The sequence below is a fragment of the Oryx dammah genome, unplaced genomic scaffold, assembly GCF_014754425.2.
Source record: "Oryx dammah isolate SB20612 unplaced genomic scaffold, SCBI_Odam_1.1 HiC_scaffold_1, whole genome shotgun sequence".
Lineage (NCBI taxonomy): Eukaryota > Metazoa > Chordata > Mammalia > Artiodactyla > Bovidae > Oryx > Oryx dammah.
Window position 1 is genome coordinate 4,297,960 of NW_024070185.1, and position 19,021 is coordinate 4,316,980.

Below are 19,021 nucleotides of genomic sequence, written 5' to 3' on the forward strand. Positions count from 1 at the left end.
ATTCTGTTCCCAACCCAGGGATCAAACGTGCATCTCCTGCATCAGCAGGTGGGTTTTTTATCACTGAGCTACAAGGGAAGCCCATTGTATTTTTAATTTACGATAACTGATACACTCACTTTCTCTTATTCTCATCATCATGAACAGAATTTTATGAAACAAATACCCAGACCAAGAGGCAAAGTTAAACAGAGTCAATTTATATAATAGAATTTATGAAATCCATTTTGTGCCAAGTTGGTAACTTGAGTAGATGGCATAATATGTCAAATGGGCAGTTAATTATTCTATGAACATTTTTTAATGGGAGTTGTTTCTCTGTAAAGGCAATGAGACAGAATGTTCTGTAAGTCAGAAAGAGAATCTAGCTTTGAATATGGTTATTAACTCTCCTGCAATTAAGAAGAAAAACTTTCAGGCACATCAGTGTATTAGCATGAATGCAACTGAAATCCTTTGCTCATTCATATTCAGCTAATAATTAGAGCAATTGTTAGTGAAACATAAAAATCAAAAAGTTATCCTAATCTGACTCATGTTAGAAAGCATTTTTAAAAGTTGCCCCAAAAGCTAATTCTGTATTTCAGCCCCCAGTTATCGAGTACCTACAAGGGCCAGCCCTTACCTTTATGGTGTGTGTGTTTGTATTAGTCACTCAGATGTGCCTGACTGTTTGCGATAATATGGACTGTAACCCACCAGGCTCCTCTCCCCGTGGACCTGTGTGCAAAGCTAGTAGAAGACATACCTCCAGGATGTCCTTGTCCTGCCCCAGGAGCAGTGGGAGCAAGCAGTGCACAGGCTAGAATTAAACCATCACTCACCCCAGGCACTAGTATCAGTGTGCTCTGAACAACCTATACACTGCTGTAAGGTCCTAGCACCTGCTACGCTTAGGAATTGGGTGTTCAAGGATGAAGAAAATATATCACCTAAGTCCTGCGAAGAAGTGCAGGTGTGAAAAGACAGACACAATAAATAATCACACAAATGAATATGTAATTTAAAAGGTGCATTAGATGCTTTGAAAAGAAATACAATCTGAGAAGATGACTGGAGAAGCTTAATTTGTATTGAGACATCAAAGTAGTCTTCTCTGAGGAAGTGATGTTTAAGCTGAGATCTGAAGTATGAGTCACAGATAAGCAGTGAAATGTGGGGAGGAGAATGATCCAGGGAGAGGAAATATTCTGTTATGACCTTCAGGTGGGAACAAAAGCTTGCTTGTATTTCGGGAGCTGAAAAGGAGCTTCTGTTTCTGGAGCATAATGAACAAGGCGGGAGTTTTTTAAAGCAAAGATCATGGGGAATGTTTGAGTGTTTGTTCAGAATTTTAGACTATATTATAAATTTAATGGCCAGATTCTGAAAGATGTTAAAGGAGGAAAGAATGTGATCGTATATGTGTTCAAATAAAATCACCCTGGCTTTCATGCAGAAAGTGGCTTGGAGTAGGGGAATAAAGGGAGAGAATAAAGGGATTTTTGCAGTAGCCCAACAGATCTCGAGCATGGACATAATGCTCCTTGGTTTTAGAGGCTTGCCTGGGTGATGGATTGATTTTAGCAAAGCCAACCATTGACCTTGTGAGGGATTGGAGAGATGAAATTTAAACTCCAGCGTGAGTTATTAGCAGCCATGTGCTAAGTCACTTCATTCATGTCCAACTCTTTGCAGGTCTGATAGACTGTAGCCTGACAGGCTCCTCTGTCCATGGGATTTTCCAGGCAAGAATACTGGAGTGGGTTTCTAATTCCTTCCCCAGGGGATCTTCCCGACACAGAGATGGAACGATGTCTCTTGCATTGGCAGCGATTCTTCACCACTGAGCCACCTAAGAAGCTCATACATGTATGCATGCTAAGTTGCTTCAGTCTTGTTCGAATCTGTAAAACCATATAGACCATAGCCTGCCAGGCTCCTCTTCCCATGGGATTCTCCAAGCAAGAATACTGGAGTGAATTGCCATGACCTCCTCCAGGGGATTTTCCCAAACCAGGGATTGAACCCTTGTCTCTTATGTCTCCTGCACTGGCAAGTGAGTTCTTTACCACTATCACCACCCAGGAAGCCCATGAGCAGCCATATGAATTACCAGTTAAGGCTGGAGATATCACTGGAGGAGAGATGGATTTGGATATCATGTCCTCTCATGGAGATGTTTGTAAAGTGTGCTCAAAGATCGTTCAGGTAGGCAGTTATATACATGGGACTGGATCTTAAGAGAAGTATCCTATTAGAGATATGCCACTGAATGTTGCTAATACCTAGGTGAAATTTCAAGCCATGGACATTGATGAGCTAGCCTCCAAAGTGAATTTAAAGTAGAAGAGTCAAAAGATAGAGCCTGAAAAGTAATAGGCTAGTCAAAAAGCTTGTTCTGATTTTTCTGTCAGATGGTATGGAATAACCCCAGTGAACTTTTTGACCAAATCAATACTTCATCTAAGAGGACTGAGAAAATCCAGGAGAACATAACACCACAGAGACAAAGGAGTGTAAATGAGCTTCAGCTCATCATCCCTATTGAATGTAGGGGTCACATAAATAAATGCCCATTGGATTTGCTACGTTTAGGTCATGGGCACCCTGAGCAAGAAATGTTTTATTACATTGGGAAGAATGAACAGAGAATGGAAGTTGAAAGCAACATTTGCTGTGAGAAATGTGGCTTTAAAGAGGACTGTTTAGTTGGGAAGTTGTGTCTGACTCTTTTGAGACTTCATGGACCATAGACCACAGGCTCCTCTATCCCTTGGATTTTCCAGCCAAGAATACTGGAGAGGATTTTCATTTCTTTCTCTAGGATTTTCATTTCCTTTTCATTTCCAACCTTCTCAATCAAGAAATAAAACCCGAGTTTCCTGCATTGTAGGCAGATTCTTTACTACTGAGGCATGAGGGGAGACCAAAGAGGATTAGAAAGACTAAAGAGAATGAGACACCCATATATACATACATACACACACACACACACACACACACACGTATCCCTTATTAGTGTTATTGTTTCAGATACTGTTGTATGCAAAACAAGTTTTTAATATACAGAAAACTTAACAGTTTGCCTTTAATAAATTATCTTTCCATTCAGTTCAGTTCAGTCGCTCAGTCATGTCCAACTCTTTGCGACCCCATGGACTGCAGCACACCAGGCCTCCCTGTCCATCACCAACACACAGGATTTATTCAAATTCATGTCCATTGAGTCGGTAATACCATCCAACCATCTAATCCTCTGTCATCCCCTTCTCCTCCTGCCTTCAATCGTTCCCAGCATCAGGATCTTTTCCAATGAGTCAGTTCATTGCATCGGGTGGCCAAAGTATTGGAGTTTCAACTTCAGCATCAGTCCTTCCAATGAATATTCAGGATTGATTTCCTTGAGAATGAACTGGTTGAATCTCCATGCAGTCCAAGGGACTCTCAAGAATCTTCTCCAACACCACAGTTCAAAAGCATCAATTCTTTGGTGCTCAGCTTTCTTTATAGTCCAACTCTCACATCTATATATGACAACTGGAAAAACCACATATTTGACTATATGGATGTTTGTTGGCAAAGTAATGTCTGCTTTTTTAATATGCTGTCTAGGTTGGTCATAACTTTTCTTTGAAGGAGCAAGTGTCTTTAATTTCATGGCTGCAGTCACCATCAGCAGTGATTTTGGAGCCCCCCTCAAAAATATAAAGTCAGCCACTGTTTCCCCATCTATTTCCCATGAAGTGATGGGACCAGATGCCATGATCTTAGTTTTCTAAATGTTGTGTTTTAAGTTACCTTTTTCACTCTCCTCTTTCAGATTCATCAAGAGACTCTTTAGTTCTTCTTCAGTTTCTGGCATAAGGGTGGTGTCACATGCATATCGGAGGTTATTGATATTTCTCCCAGCAATCTTGATTCTAACTTGGGCTTCCTCCAGCCTGACACTTTGCATGAGGTATTCTGCATATAAGTTAAATAAGCAGAGTGACAAAATACAGCCTTGACATACTCCTTTCCCGATTTGGAGCCAGTCTGTTGCTCCATGTTCAGTTCTAACTGTTGCTTCTTGACCCGCATACAGATATCTCAGGGGGCAGGTCAGGTGGTCTGGTATTCCCATCTCTTTCAAAATTTTCCACAGTTTGTTGTGATCCACACAGTCAAAGGCTTTGACATAGTCAATAAAGCAGAAATAGATGTTCTTCTGGAACTCTGTTGCTTTTTTGAAGATCCACCAGACGTTGGCAATTTGATCTCAGGTTCCTTTGCCTTTTCTAAATACAGCTTGAACATCTGGAAGTTCACAGATCACGTACTGTTGGAGCCTGGCTTCAAGAATTTTGAGCATTACTTTGCTAGCGTATGAGATGAGTGCAATTGTGCAGTAGTTTGATCATTCTTTGGCATTGCTTTTCTTTGAGATTGGAATGAAAACTGACTTTTTCCAGTCCTGTGGTCATTGCTGAGTTTTCCAAATTTGCTGGCATATTGAGGGCAGCACTTTCATAGCATCATCTTTTAGGATTTGAAAGAGCTCAGCTGGAATTCCATCACCTCCACTAGCTTTGTTCATAGTGATGCTTCCTAAGGCCCACTTGACTTCACATTTCAGGATGTCTGGTGAGTGATCACACCATTGTGATTATCTGGGTCATGAAGATCTTTTCTTGTACCTTTCTTCTGTGTATTCTTGCCACCTCTTCTTAGTATCTTGTGCTTCTGTTAGGTCCACACCTTTTCTGTCCTTTATTGAGCCCATCTTTGCATGAAATGTTCCCTTGGTATCTCTAATTTTCCTGAAGAGATCTTTCTGGTATTACAATTGTTATATGTACAAGGATATATATACATATGGAGGAGATATATATATATATATATGGAGAGGGAGAGATAAGAGAGAAGCAGAGATAGAGAGAGCCTAATGTATATTGTATATTGATGGAGAAGATTCATGATAAGAAGATAAGTTAAAATTCAGGGGAAAGATTGAGTTGTCAGTAAAGGGACATCCCTGAATCCTTTGGCAAGGGAAGATCTGGAAACTAAGTGGAAAATCAGACTTTTGTCATATAGAGGATTTCAACAGAAGAGTGAAAGAGAGGGTGGTTATGTGCAGCATTTTGCAGTAAGGACTTATTAGTGCAACCATAAAAGAGGTCTTTGTTGATGGAAAAAAGTAAAGTCATCCAATGAGAATAAGAGTAGTGAGGTTCAATCAGAGGTCTTCAAAAGTTGAAGAAAGTTGTACACTAGGTGTTGAAAGGAAAAGGTGAGTGACACGGTCAGAGGATGTGGGTGCCCCCAGAAGCTGGAGATCTTCAGTCAGAAGATTAGATGAGTGTGATTCCTTAACAAGTGACCTGGAAGGATATTTGATAATGACCATATGTTATGTTTACATTTGTGTGTTTCCTTGTTATGACAAGTGGGTGAAGAATGAGGCAAATATGTTTCAGGAAAAGGAAATGGTTTGCGAATATCTGTCAATTCTGTAAAACCCTTGACTCATTCAAGGATTGAAAATTATAGGGAAGTGACTAAAGGAAAATGAGTCATAGAACCCAGTGGAACTCAAAGTTGGTTTACCAGCACTGGAGAGAAGAATCTCAGGGGACGTGTACAAGTAAATATATTGTTGGAAGAAAATATGGACACATTTTTAACCCTAATTACCTGCGGATTTTAAAATGACTCCCAGGGACTTCCCTGCCACATCAGTGGTTAAGGCTTCATGGGGGGCACAAGTTCGATGAACCCTGGTCAGGGAGCTAAAATCCCACATGCCTTGTGGCAAAAAAAAAAAAAAAAAAAAAAAACTAAACTAAAACATAAAGCAGAAGCAATATTTTAACAAAGTCAATAACATTTTTTTAAAGGTCCACATAAAAAATCTTAAAAAAAGATAATTTGTGCTGTCCTGATATCATATGATGAGAGGGCCAGGACTAAATTTGAGTCTCTCCCTGTGATGACAAGATTTAGCACCTCACTCTGGGTGTGTGTGGATAGGACGAAGGGGAAGATTACATGACAGAGGGAGAGGACAAAACTGAGGAACCAAGGGGTTAGACCAATTACCTACAGGGACATCAGCATTTTCTATAGATTTAGCAATAACAGGGATGGCAACAGAATGGTGTGTCTTTGCAAGATGCCAGAAACTTCCAGAGTATTGTAGAAAGTGTCAAAGTAACATAGCTTCAGGATAAGTTTCTCAAAGAAACGTTCAAAAAAGAAGTTGTTTATTTACTGACTTATGAAATAATGAGGTGCCGTTGGTAAAAGAGTGTCATTGAGAAACCTCCAAACATGGTCATTCACTGGATGGGAGAGAATAAAAGCTCTTTTTGAGCTACAGAGGAAAAAATAATGTTCAAGTTTCTAACAAGATCAGCAGGAAAGGGGATGTGTTTTTAAAGATCTCTTGGCTAAAGATATTTTCACAGAGTATGTTCTTATTTTGAGAAATTTTGGGGCCTTTTTTTTCCTTTTCATTTATATTAAAAAGCAATGGCTAATAAGTAACCCAGTTCACTGGTTTCTCATGCTTCTGATATATCCTTCAAAAAGAACCAGTAAATATTAAGGCATCAAAAATAAACGTTAGATCAAGCTGAATAATTGAGAGCACTTTTAATTCGGTTGGTTGTGGATAAAACTCTATCTAAGAACATATTTTTAAACATTTTTATTGAAGTATCAGTTCAGATCAGTTCAGTCACTCAGTCGTGTCTAACTCTATGCGATTCCATGAAGCACAGCACGGCCAGGCCTCCCTGTTCACCAACTCCCGGAGTTTACCCAAACTCATGTCCATCAAGTCGGTGATGCCAATCAGCCATCTCATCCTCTGTTGTCCCCTTCTCCTCCTGTCCCCAATCCCTCCCAGCATCAGAGTCTTTTCCAATGAGTCAACTCTTCGCATGAGGTGGCCAAAGAATTGGAGTTTCAGCTTCAGCATCATTCCTTCCAATGAACACCAGGACTGATCTATTTTAGGAAGGACTGGTTGGATCTCTTTGCAGTTCAAGGGACTCTCAAGAGTCTTCTCCAACACCACAGTTAAAAAGCATCAATTCTTCTGTGCTCAGCTTTCTTCACAGTCCAACTCTCACATCCATACATGACCACTGGAAAAACCATAGCCTTGACTAGACGGACCTTTGTTGGCAAAGTAATGTCTCTGCTTTTGAATATGCTATCTAAGTTGATCATAACTTTCCTTCCAAGGAGTAAGCGTCTTTTAATTTCATGGCTGCAGTCACCATCTGCAGTGATTTTGGAGCCCAAGAAAATGAAATCTGACACTGTTTCCCCATCTATTTGCCATGAAGTGATGGTACTGGATACCATGATCTTCGTTTTCTGAATGGTGAGCTTTAAGCGAACTATTTCACTCTCCTCTTTCACTTTCATCAAGAGGCTTTTTAGTTCCTCTTCACTTTCTGCCATAAGGGTGGTGTCATCTGAATATCTGAGGTTATTGATATTTCTCCCAGCAATCTTGATTCCAGATTGTGCTTCCTCCAGCCCAGAGTTTCTTATGATGTACTCTGCATATAAGTTAAATAAGCAGGGTGACAATATACAGCCTTGACGTACTCCTTTTCCTATTTGGAACCAGTCTGTTTTTCTATGTCCAGTTCTAACTGTTGCTTCCTGACCTGCATATAGATTCTCAAAAGACAGTTTAGGTGGTCTGGTATTCCCATCTCTTTCAGAATTTTCCACAGTTTATTGTGATCCACAGTCAAAGGCTTTGGCATAGTCAATAAAACAGAAATAGATGTTTTTCTGGAACTGTCTTGCTTTTCCAATGATCCAGTGGATGTTGGCAATTTGATCTCTGGTTCTTCTGCCTTTTCTAAAACCAGCTTGAACATTTGGAAGTTCACGGTTCATGTATTGCTGAAGCCTGCCTTGGAGACTTTTGAGCAGACTGGGAGCTGACTGTGGCTCATATCGTGAACTCCTTATTGCCAAATTCAGACTGAAATTGAAGAAAGTAGGGAAAACCACTAGATCATTCAGGTATGACCTAAATCAAATCCCTTATGATTATACAGTGGAAGTGAGAAATAGATTTAAGGGACTAGATCTGATAGACAGAGTTCCTGATGAACTATGGATGGAGGTTCATGACATTGTACAGGAGACAGGGATCAAGACCATCCCCAAGGAAAAGAAATGCAAAAAAGCAAAATGGCTGTCTGGGGAGGCCTTACAAATAGTTGTGAAAAGAAGAGAAGTGAAAAGCAAAGGAGAAAATGAAAGATATAAGCATCTGAATGCAGATTTCCAAAGAATAGTAAGGAGAGATAAGAAAGCCTTCCTCAGCAATCACTGCAAGGAAATAGAGGAAAACAACAGAATGGGAAAGACTAGCAATCTCTTCAAGAAAATTAGAGATACCAAGGGAATATTTCATGCAAAGATAGGCTTGATAAAGGACAGAAATGGTATGGCCTAACAGAAGCAGAAGATATTAAGAAGAGGTGGCAAGAATACACAGAAGAACTGTACAAAAAAGATCTTCATGACCCAGATAATCATGATGATGTGATCACTTCCCTAGAGCCAGACATCCTGGAATGTGAAGTCAAGTGAGCCTTAGAAAACATCACTACAAACAAAGCTAGTGGAAGTGCTGGAATTCCAGTTGCGCTATTTCAAATCCTGAAAGATGATGCTGTGAAAGTGCTGCACTCAATATGCCAGCAAATTTAGAAAACTCAGCAGTGGCCACAGGATTGGAAAAGGTCACTTTTCATTCCAATCCCAATGAAAAGCAATGCCAAAGAATGCTCGAACTACCGCACAGTTGCGCTCGTCTCACTTGCTAGTAAAATATTGAAGTGTAATTGATTTGTCATTTTGTATTAATCCCTGCTGTAAGCAAAATGACTCAGGTATATACATATATATATATATATATATCTGTTTTTATATTCTTTTCCATTATGGTTTATCCTAGGATATTGAAGGTAGTCCCCTATGCTGTAGAATAGGACCTTGTTGTTTACCCATCCGCTGTTTACTAGTCTGCTCCTCAAACTCCCAGTTCTTCTCTCCCACACCCACCTCCCCCACAGCAACCACCGGTGCGTCCTCTACATCTGTGAGTCTGTATCTGTATTAGGTTCGTTTGTGCCATACTTGAAATTCCACATATAAGTAATATGTTTGTTTTTCTCTTCATGATTTTCTTCACTGAGTATGATAACTCTAGGTCCATCCATGTTGCTGCATCTGAGAACATAATAATAACCAATGCTGAATACAATATTCTGTATAATTCCATGATACCTGACCATGGAGAAGAAAGTACTTGAGTCGTTTAACATGTAACCTACGTTGGCTGGCAGCACAAAGCCACAGAGATAGTTTTTCTGGAGGACTGTCCTGGCGAGGACTTTGTGTCCACTGCTAGCCCTGCTCTGGTGAACTATCTGCACTAGTTTGACCTTACTGACATTGTGCCCATCTGATAAATTGCAGAATTATTTTATTAGATCTATGCAAATGAATGGATAACATTATACAGTTTTTGTGAAATGTCTTATACATCTTTTTAGAAGTTGCTATGTCCTCTCCAGTTTTAAATGTCATTAACATGATTAAAATATACTAGATTTTCATATTCCAAGTGCCACATCTTAGGGATACATAGCAATTATTTTATGATTATTTATTACTTTGTCAACAAAGGTCTGTCTAGTCAAGGCTATAGTTTTTCCAGCAGTCATGTATGGATGTCAGAGTTGGACTATAAAGAAAGCTGAGTGCTGAAGAATTGATGCTTTTGAACTGTGGTGTTGGAGAAGACTCTTCAGAGTCCCTTGCACTGCAAGGACATCCAACCAGTCCATTCTGAAGGAGATCAGTCCTGAATATTCATTGGCAGGACTAATGTTGAAGCTGAAACTCCAATACTTTGGCCACCTGATGCAAAGAGCTGAGTTATTTGAAAAGTCCCTGATGCTGGGAAAGATTGAAGATGGGAGAAGAAGGGGACGATAGAGGACGAGATGGTTGGATGGTATCACCGACTCAATGGACATGAGTTTCGGTAAACTCCAGGAGTCGGTGATGGACAGGGAGGCCTTGTGTGCTGCAGTACACAGGGTCACAAAGAGTCAGACACGACTGAGTGACTGAACTGAACTGAACTGATTTACAAATATGAGCTTCCCCGGTGACTCAGCAGTAAAGAATCCACCAGCAGTGCAGGAGCCACAGAGGATGTGGGATTGATCCCTGGGTCAGGAAGATCCCCTGGAGGAGGATACACCAGGAAAATTATTTTACCTTGCAGTTCTTCCTACTTCCCTTATGATATAGTATTTAAACATAGATGACTCGGTTAATCAAAGTTTGCCTTCATTTTACCATTATATACAAGATAAATGTATATAAACGTAAACTATGTAACATGAGGTTTTAATAAAATAAGGAAATGCTACTTAAAAGCCTCAAATGCATTCCCTATTTCTGGAAATGGTGGATTTATTCAAATTAATTAAAAAGTTATTTGTTTTACTGCTAGTTTTCATCATTTTGGTTAACATATTAGTTGTCTATAAATTTATGAGAAATACAAAGTTTTAGGTATTATATGTACTTAATATAATATGTACATTATTGTCTGAATAATTCAGTGTAAATCTGTAAGGAAGGGTTATTTTATTTTATTTTTTTACATTAAACTTGTAAACCAATCAAGCAGAATCATCCAGGTTAAGAAGCATCTGTGGAGAGCCATCTGGAGCTGTAAATTCAGAAATGTAAGCCTCAGTGGAAATTGTTCATTTTCAGAAATTACCCAGATATTTGATTAATGGCAAATGTGTACACACACACTTATAAAAATACAAAGAGTACAAATTAGAAAATGTAGAAAAGAATCTTTTTCCCATTTCTAAAATCACACCTGTATTCTTGATCTATTCATATTAAATATTAGGGAAAATTCAGCTACTAAAATTACTTAGAGAGTTTAACAGTAGTAATTTTAGTATCAAGAAACTTAAGACATGGAAATTTATGATAAGATCCAGTTGCAATGAAGGCTAAGTTAAGAATTTGGGGGCATAAAACAAGATAAACTTTTATGTAAGGAATAAGTAGATCCAACCAGTCCATCCTAAAGGAGATCAGTCCTGAGTGTTCATTGGAAGGACTGATGTTGAAGCTGAAACTCCAGTACTTTGGCCACCTGATGCAAAGAGCTGACTCATTACAAAAGACCCTGACGCTAGGAAAGACTGAGGGCAGGAGGAGAAGGGGAGGACAGAAGATGAGATGGTTGGATGGCATCACCGACTCAATGGACATGGGTTTAGGTGGACTCTGGGAGTTGTTGATGGACACGGAGGCCTGGCGTGCTGTGGTTCATGGGGTCACAAGGAGTCGGACATGACTGAGCAACTGAACTGACTGACAGACTGAACTTTTCAAATGGACTAGGTAATTCCCCTTTACAAATTCAAGGGTATTTCTATTTATGCTCATTGCTTTTAAATTTCTGTCTCAAACTAGGAATCAGGTCATCCAGAGCTATGAGATACAATGAATAATAAAAACAAAGTTATGTGGATAATGTGCCTATTTAGTTTTTCCCATTTCCAAAAGTGTCTCTTCATTACAATTTAATCAATATACTTCTAAGAATACATCTCAGTTAAAATACTCAATGAATAATAGTTAAAATGATTAACAATGAACTAAGATTTTCATCATTATGGTATACTTTATGGATTTTATAAACCATAAAATAAACCAGAAAGTAAAAACTTTTAAGACTTCTGAAATTGAAAACTATGGTTTTCAAATAAAGTGTTTCTAGTTTATTATTTAATTTTTAGAGAATACTATTCAAAGTTAGAACTAAATATAGATTTGAAACATTAATTGGTAGCTCAGACAGTAAAAAATATGCCTGCAATGCAGGAGACCTGGGTGCGATTCCTGGGTCGGGAAGATCCCCTGGAGAAGGAAATGGCAACCCACTCCAGTATTCTTGCCTGGGAAATCCCATGGACAGAGGAACCTGGTGGGCTACAGTCCATGGAGTCACAAAGAGTCAGACAGGAAACTGAGCAACTAAGTATGCATGCACACTTCTCATTAGCAATAATAATTCTTTCTTTATTTGATCCTCAGTACTTGCAAAATAGATGAGTTAGTATGTCTATTTTCAGTGACATGTCCCCAAAATTAGACTCTGTTCAAGCACATGAAGAAATTGCTGTGGATATTTATAGTTTTCCAAATGATTGAGTTTTCATTCTTCTGATAATTACTGTGTAAGTGTTCTGTAAACTGCCAAGTGTTATGCAAATATTAGCTGCTATTAGTAGTTAGGCTTTTCCAGAAGACATTTCCAAGAAAAGGTGAAAATGTATATGGTCTAATATATGTAGCTCAGCAGGGAATGAGGGTTGTCTTGTGCTTCCTTGAGGGAACTCATTGGTACTCTCATGCTTGCCTTTGTCACCAGCATAGAGTCTGTCATTCTGGCTGAACAGCAGAATTTCAAGAAGATTAAGGCAAACTGGGATGATTTGTTATCATTTTTCAAAATGTGGTCCCAAACATCCTAGTTTTTTAAGGTATGATATCTTGTGTTCTAAGCTGTATGTACATATATACATATATATGTATATATATTTGCTTATTTCCTTTTGTAAGTAATTAAATGAATTAATTAATTTTTAGCTGTGCTGGGTCTTCACTGCTGCGTGGCCTGCCCATCAGTTGCTGTGCGGGCTTCTCGTTGAGGCGGCTTCTCTTGTTGCAGATCAGGGGCTATAGAACACGCAGTCTTCAGTAGCTGGGGCATGTGGGCTCTGCAGTTGCAGCTCCCAGGTTCTAGATTCCAGGCTAAGAGTTGTGGTACACAGGCTTAGCTGCTCTGCGGCATGTGGGATCTTCCAGGATCAGGGATTGAACTTGTGTCTTCTGCATTGTCAGGCAGATTTCTTTACCACTGAGCCACCAGGTTCTACAGTGGTTTATTGTTCCACTGGTTTCCATGTTTGTTTCACCAATGTTTAACACCTTTGTGAAAGGAAGCAATCAGTATTGCTGGCTACTGGACATGGCTTGACAAATAAATAGTTTGTGTTCCAAGGACAGATATTTCATCTTGTAGTGATTCAGCATTGTTGTCTCTGAAATTCACTTTCAAAGGGTCACATTTGTTCTCAATTGTGACTGTGTATTACCTGACTATATGTTATGTGAGAAGCTTTTAAAAACTCCCAGAGCCTGTCACACTCCAGATGAATGAAATCAGAATTTGGGAGAGTAGTGCAGTGGTATTGGAAAGAAAAAAGTCTTAGTTGATACTTTGTGCAGACTTGATTAAGAACCACTGCTTTTAGAGAAAGAAACCCATTAGTTTCAGTGTCTCAAGTGAGACTAAAACAAGCCCATAAGATTTCTGAGTGTCCAAAGTTATGAGCTGGAGAAGGCGATGGCACCCCACTCCAGTACTCTTGCCTGGAAAATCCCATGGATGCAGGAGCCTGGTAGGCTGCAGTCCATGGGGTCTCGAGGAGTCGGACACGACTGAGCGACTTCCCTTTCACTTTTCACTTTCATGCATTGGAGAAGGAAATGGCAACCCACTCCAGTGTTCTTGCCTGGAGAATCCCAGGGATGGCAGAGCCTGGTGGGCTGCCGTCTATGGAGTCGCACAGAGTTGGACACGACTGAAGCGACTTAGCAGCAGCAGTAGCAGTAGCAAAGTTATGAGCAACATTTTAGAAAATGGGATAACTGTTGGCAAGAATATAGTATCATGCATAGCATATTCCAGCTAAACTAAGTCTTCTTAAAACAAAACTCCTCAAGAGATGATATTTTCCTGATTAGAGCAAAGAGATAATTTTGATGAATCATTGCAAAAAAAAATCTTAATATATAACAAAAAACTTTAAAAATATAACTTGTAAAGGATTTAATTTGGTGATAAAAGATTTAACCAGATGTAATAGCATCTCATTTGTGAATATACATGGCCTTTAAATGGAGCAAAGAATACCCATATTTTTAGTCAATTTTTCACATTGCTGTCATGACATGTGTGAAATAAACAAGAAATATTTTTGAGACCAAATTCAATGATTCTGTCTTTTACTGGTATACTTCCAATAAAAACTTCATTTTACTTCCTGAAATACATTTTTATCAGATTTGGTAAGAATTCTATTTATCAGTTGTCTGGAAAACATCTGCAATATATAAATCAATCTTAATTAATTTAAAGTCACTGTGCCTTATTTTTTTATTTGGTGGAATCCATGAAAAGATTCTAGGTTCATTTGATGACATAGAAAAATCCCAACGTTTCAAATACCAAGATGGTCTTGCTAAAGTTTCCTTGAGTATCTTAGCTCTTCCCTCTATATGCTGATTGATATATGTCCTGTGGAGCTGACAACCATGTACAGGTGATGTTAATGATGGTGCTGGTCATGATGGTGCTGCTGATGGTAATGGTGATGCTCAAGAAGGTGAGGATTACTCCTATCTTTCACATTGACCGTGAAAGTTCTATCACTTATAGTGCAACACATAAAAAGGATGCTTGATCAGATATGAGAATAGAAAACTTAATTAAGCTTTACCATAATGTTTTCTATGTTGTGTAACTTTTTTGATGCTTCTAATACTGTAAATGCTGTCAAACTGAATCCTTGTATGAGAAGATGCTAATATAATCTGCAACAGTATACAGCACAATTTCTTTTGAGATATTTTTTGAGGATAGCAATTTGGCATGCAAAATTTCAGGTATAAACTTCAGATATTAGTGAACATCTTATTCTGTTGAAAGACATTTCGTAGTTGGGAATGTTGTCAGTGTTTATCTAGGTAGTTTATTCCTAGTCTTGGCTTGAGCCTACGGGCTTGGAAGGGCAGTCAGTGAGAAGTAACTGGCTTGTTCTATAGGACAAAAAGAAGTGAAAAAGGGAGATTGGATTCACAGGTACAAGCAACCTGGACTTTCCATAAAAAGGAAGATCTTCCTCATTAGGAAACCCCAGTCAAAGTCAAGAGATAAGAGGATAGTTATTGGGGATATTCAACCAAAGGCTTCAGCTGTTTGCACTGTGTAATGAGATTCCTGCTATACCTGAGAAGTTGCTTTGGACAACATCAAAGGTCTCTTTCATTGCTAGAGTTCCATAATTAATGACAGAAGATAGGAAGTTTGCATAAGATATTCTAACTATGTAAAAATACAGTGATACACTTTCTTTGACATATTGCAATAATTATTACTCCTGTGTTTTTAATATTTTGTATCTGAACAATAGAACAGAGCCTCAGGTTTCACTCTTTTTTTTTTTTTTAATTAATTTATTTATTTTTAATTTTTACTTTACAATTCTGTATTGGTTTTGGCATAGATTGACATGAATCCACCACAGGTGTAACCCTTTGGTAGGATTTCATTATAGACAGAAACCTAAGTAGAAATTAGTCAGAGATTAATTTTGTTATTATAGATACAACTTGTATGAAAACTCTGTCACCAAATAGCACAAGATGTTATTTATAGTGCTGTGGGTAAAAGTTGAAGGTGGGAAGTACAATTGTAAAGGAGAACCCAGGAGAGGCCAAAACAAAGATATGATATTGTGATTTATAAGAAATACATGTTTGATCTTCAGATGACCAAAATATGTTTCTCAAATATATTTCATCTTCTGTGGTTCCTAGTTCACAGTTCCCAAAACCCTTGGAATTTCTTGAAGGATGAGACTTAATGAGAGCATCTTTTGTTATAATATTTGTTCTCTTGTCCTCAGCCCCTGAAATGAGTGTCTTGTTATTAATAATGAGCACCTTCCCACCAAAGCTGAGTTCCTGTTAACAAGGTGACATTCTGAACACAGCTAAAGATGGGGGTGCTGGTTGCAGAGGGACCAACTGTGATTATTAGATGGTTGGAAATCTCTCAGAAGGGCTGATGCTGAAGCTCAAGCTCCAATACTTTGGTCACCTGATGTGAAGAGCCAACTCATTGGAAAAGACTCCGAAGTTGGGAAAGATTGAAGGCAAAAGAAGAAGAAGGTGACAAAGGATGAGATGGTTGGATGGCATCACTGACTCAATGGAAATGAGTTTGAGCAAGCTCCAGGAAATGGTGAAGAACAGGGAAGCCTGGTGTGCTAGTTTATGGGATCTCAAAGAGTCAGACACAACTTAGCGACTGAACAACAAAGCAAGTAAAATGTTTCTCTGAGCCCTATGCACTGATCTGGCAAATTAGTTAATCCCAAGGAGAGGATTGTGGGGTCTTCTGATTTGTAGCCAATTCTTCTGAGTACAGGTGACAACCCGAACCTGCACCTGATGTCTGAAGTCCAAGGAGGGACTCTCCAGTATGTAGCCAGGGAATTAGGAGCCCAGGTGGCCACTGGGCCTCAGGATTGGCATCTGAGTTTGGGACAGTCTTGTACCCTTCTCCTGTGGGAGCTGAGATTCTCTCAGGTAGACAGTGTCAGAACAGACTTGAATTGGAGGAGTGCAGCTGGTGTTTGGAGACTTGTTTCTTCATGATGTGGGGAATCCTCCCCCTGCTCACCATGAAACTGGGTCTCAGAATCAGCCCTTTTAATAGCAGGTGCAGTCTGATATTTCAGCCCCCTCTCTGGTAATGATCACTGCCTCTCGGAGGTTTGGTTTCAGAAGTAGTGATGATGACTATTATTGAAGTAGTCTAGGGAGATGCTTTGTAGGCATCTCACTATTTGCTTGTCACAACTCTTTGTAGCCATTGTCTTGGTTTGACAGAGAAACTGAGACTTAGATTTAGCAAGTACCTTAGGTTAAAGTGTCTGCCTGGAATGCAGGAGACCCGGGTTCAATCCCTGTGTCGGGAAGATCCCCTGGAGAAGGAAATGGCAATCCACACCAGTACTCTTGCCTGGAGAATCCCGTGGAGGGAGGAGCCTGGTAGGCTACCGTCCATAGGGTCACAAAGAGTCAGACACGACTGAGTGACTTCACTTTCACTTTCTTTCTTTACCCGAAATGACATCACTAGGAGTGAGAAAGGGGAAGAGGACTCCATGCAGTCCATCTCTGCCACCATCATCTGCAGAGCTCCCACCTCTACATCCACACCCCATCCCTCTGGCTTCCCAACATGACTCCACTGAAAACAAGGTCCGGCTGGCTGTCAGGTCTGCTATATTCTGTGTGTGCCTGGTGATTATGAAATCACTTCACCATTCCATTTTCTAAATTTCATATAGAGTACATTTAATTTAAAATGTTGTATTAGTTTCAGGAATATAGCACAGGGATTATATATATGTATATTTCAGGTTCTTTTCCCTTTTAGGCTCTTACAGAGTATTGAGTAGATTTCCTTGTTTTACATAGTAGGTCCTGTTGGTTATGTATACATATACATATAGTCATATTATATATTATATATGTGTATAAGAGTCATGTGTATATATTTATCCCAAACTCCTAATTTATCCCCATCCCCCACATTTCTCCTTTGGTAACTATCAGGTTTTTTTTTCTAAGTCTGTAAGTCTGTTTCTGTTTGGTAAATAAGTTCCTTTGTATCTTTTTTCTTAGGTTCCACATGAAAGTGATATTATGTGATATTTGATTTTTGTTTGACTTATGAAAATTTCTAGGTCCATCCATGTTGCTGTAAATGTCATTATTTCATTCTTTTTTATGGTTGAGTAATATAGAACTGTGGGTATATAGCATATCCATATACATACCACATCTTCTTTATCCATTCCTTCGTTGATGGGCACTTAGGTTGCTTCCTTGTCTTGACTATTGTGAAGAGTGCTGCTATAAACAGTGGGGCACATGAATACATCATTTCTCCATTCCTTTATTCTCTAAATTCCTTTACCTTTTTCTTATCACTAAATAAGATATTAAACCAAAAACCTTAGTAACATTATACATTAGAAACATTACCAAAATGCATTAGATGACAAGTTTCTCTCTGATCATTTACCATGATGTAGAGACATTACTTTGCTGACTAAGGTCCGTCTAGTCAAGGCTATGGTTTTTCCAGTGGTCATGTATGGATGTGAGAGTTGGACTGTGAAGAAGGCTGAGTGCTGAAGAATTGATGCTTTTGAACTGTGTTGTTGGAGAAGACTCTTGAGAGTCCCTTGGACTGCAAGAAGATCCAACCAGTCCATTCTGAAGGAGATCAGCCCTGGGATTTCTTTGGAAGGAATGATGCTAAAGCTGAAACTCCAGTACTTTGGCCACCTCATGTGAAGAGTTGACTCATTGGAAAAGACTCTGATGCTGGGAAGGATTGGGGGCAGGAGGAGAAGGGGACGACAGAGGATGAGATGGCTGGATGGCATCACTGACTCGATGGACGTGAGTTTGAGTGAACTCCGGGAGTTGGTGATGGACAGGGAGGCTTGGCGTGCTGCAATTCATGGGGTCGCAAAGAGTGGGACATGACTGAGCGACTGAACTGAACTGAACTGAGAGCCATTAATTTGGTGTCTGTGTGGCAAAGATAAATGATTTAATGAAACAACCTCAACAGCAGCAAAAACCCACTGTCAAAACATGCTGTTGCAGTAAGATTAAAATTAATTTCAGGACTTTAGATTCTTTAGTGGTATAACCTCACTGAAGATGTGTAACCTTTAATTTCCTAAGTGTAGGCTAGTCTGTGTTCAAATTAGTGATTTTTTTCATTCTGCTTTAAGAACCTATGAAAAGATATTAGTGACATAAAATTGTACTTATTTTGTGTAATCTTTTCAGTGATTATTGCAATAATTATATAGTATTATCATAAAAGAAAAATATAATTTTACATGTCATGAGAATATTTTCAGAAAGGCTAATGTATGAGTATAGGTGACTTAATTTATCTTAGTTACCTGAAGAATATAATAGTCCCAGTGGAAAATACATCCCTGGCTTATCTGCCAACCACCAATCAACTCCAGGTGGATTATGGAACCAAAGTTCCTGATCAAGGGGTGGTGAGCTATTCCTGTTG

The 19,021-nt window shown here is 39.1% G+C and overlaps 1 protein-coding gene across 1 annotated transcript in view; it reads left to right on the plus strand.

Annotated features, from left to right (window-relative positions):
- The window catches only part of GALNTL6 (polypeptide N-acetylgalactosaminyltransferase like 6), a 1,480,702-nt gene that overhangs the window by 405,250 nt on the left and 1,056,431 nt on the right, over positions 1-19,021 (plus strand). The gene's annotated exons all lie outside the window — the stretch shown is intronic.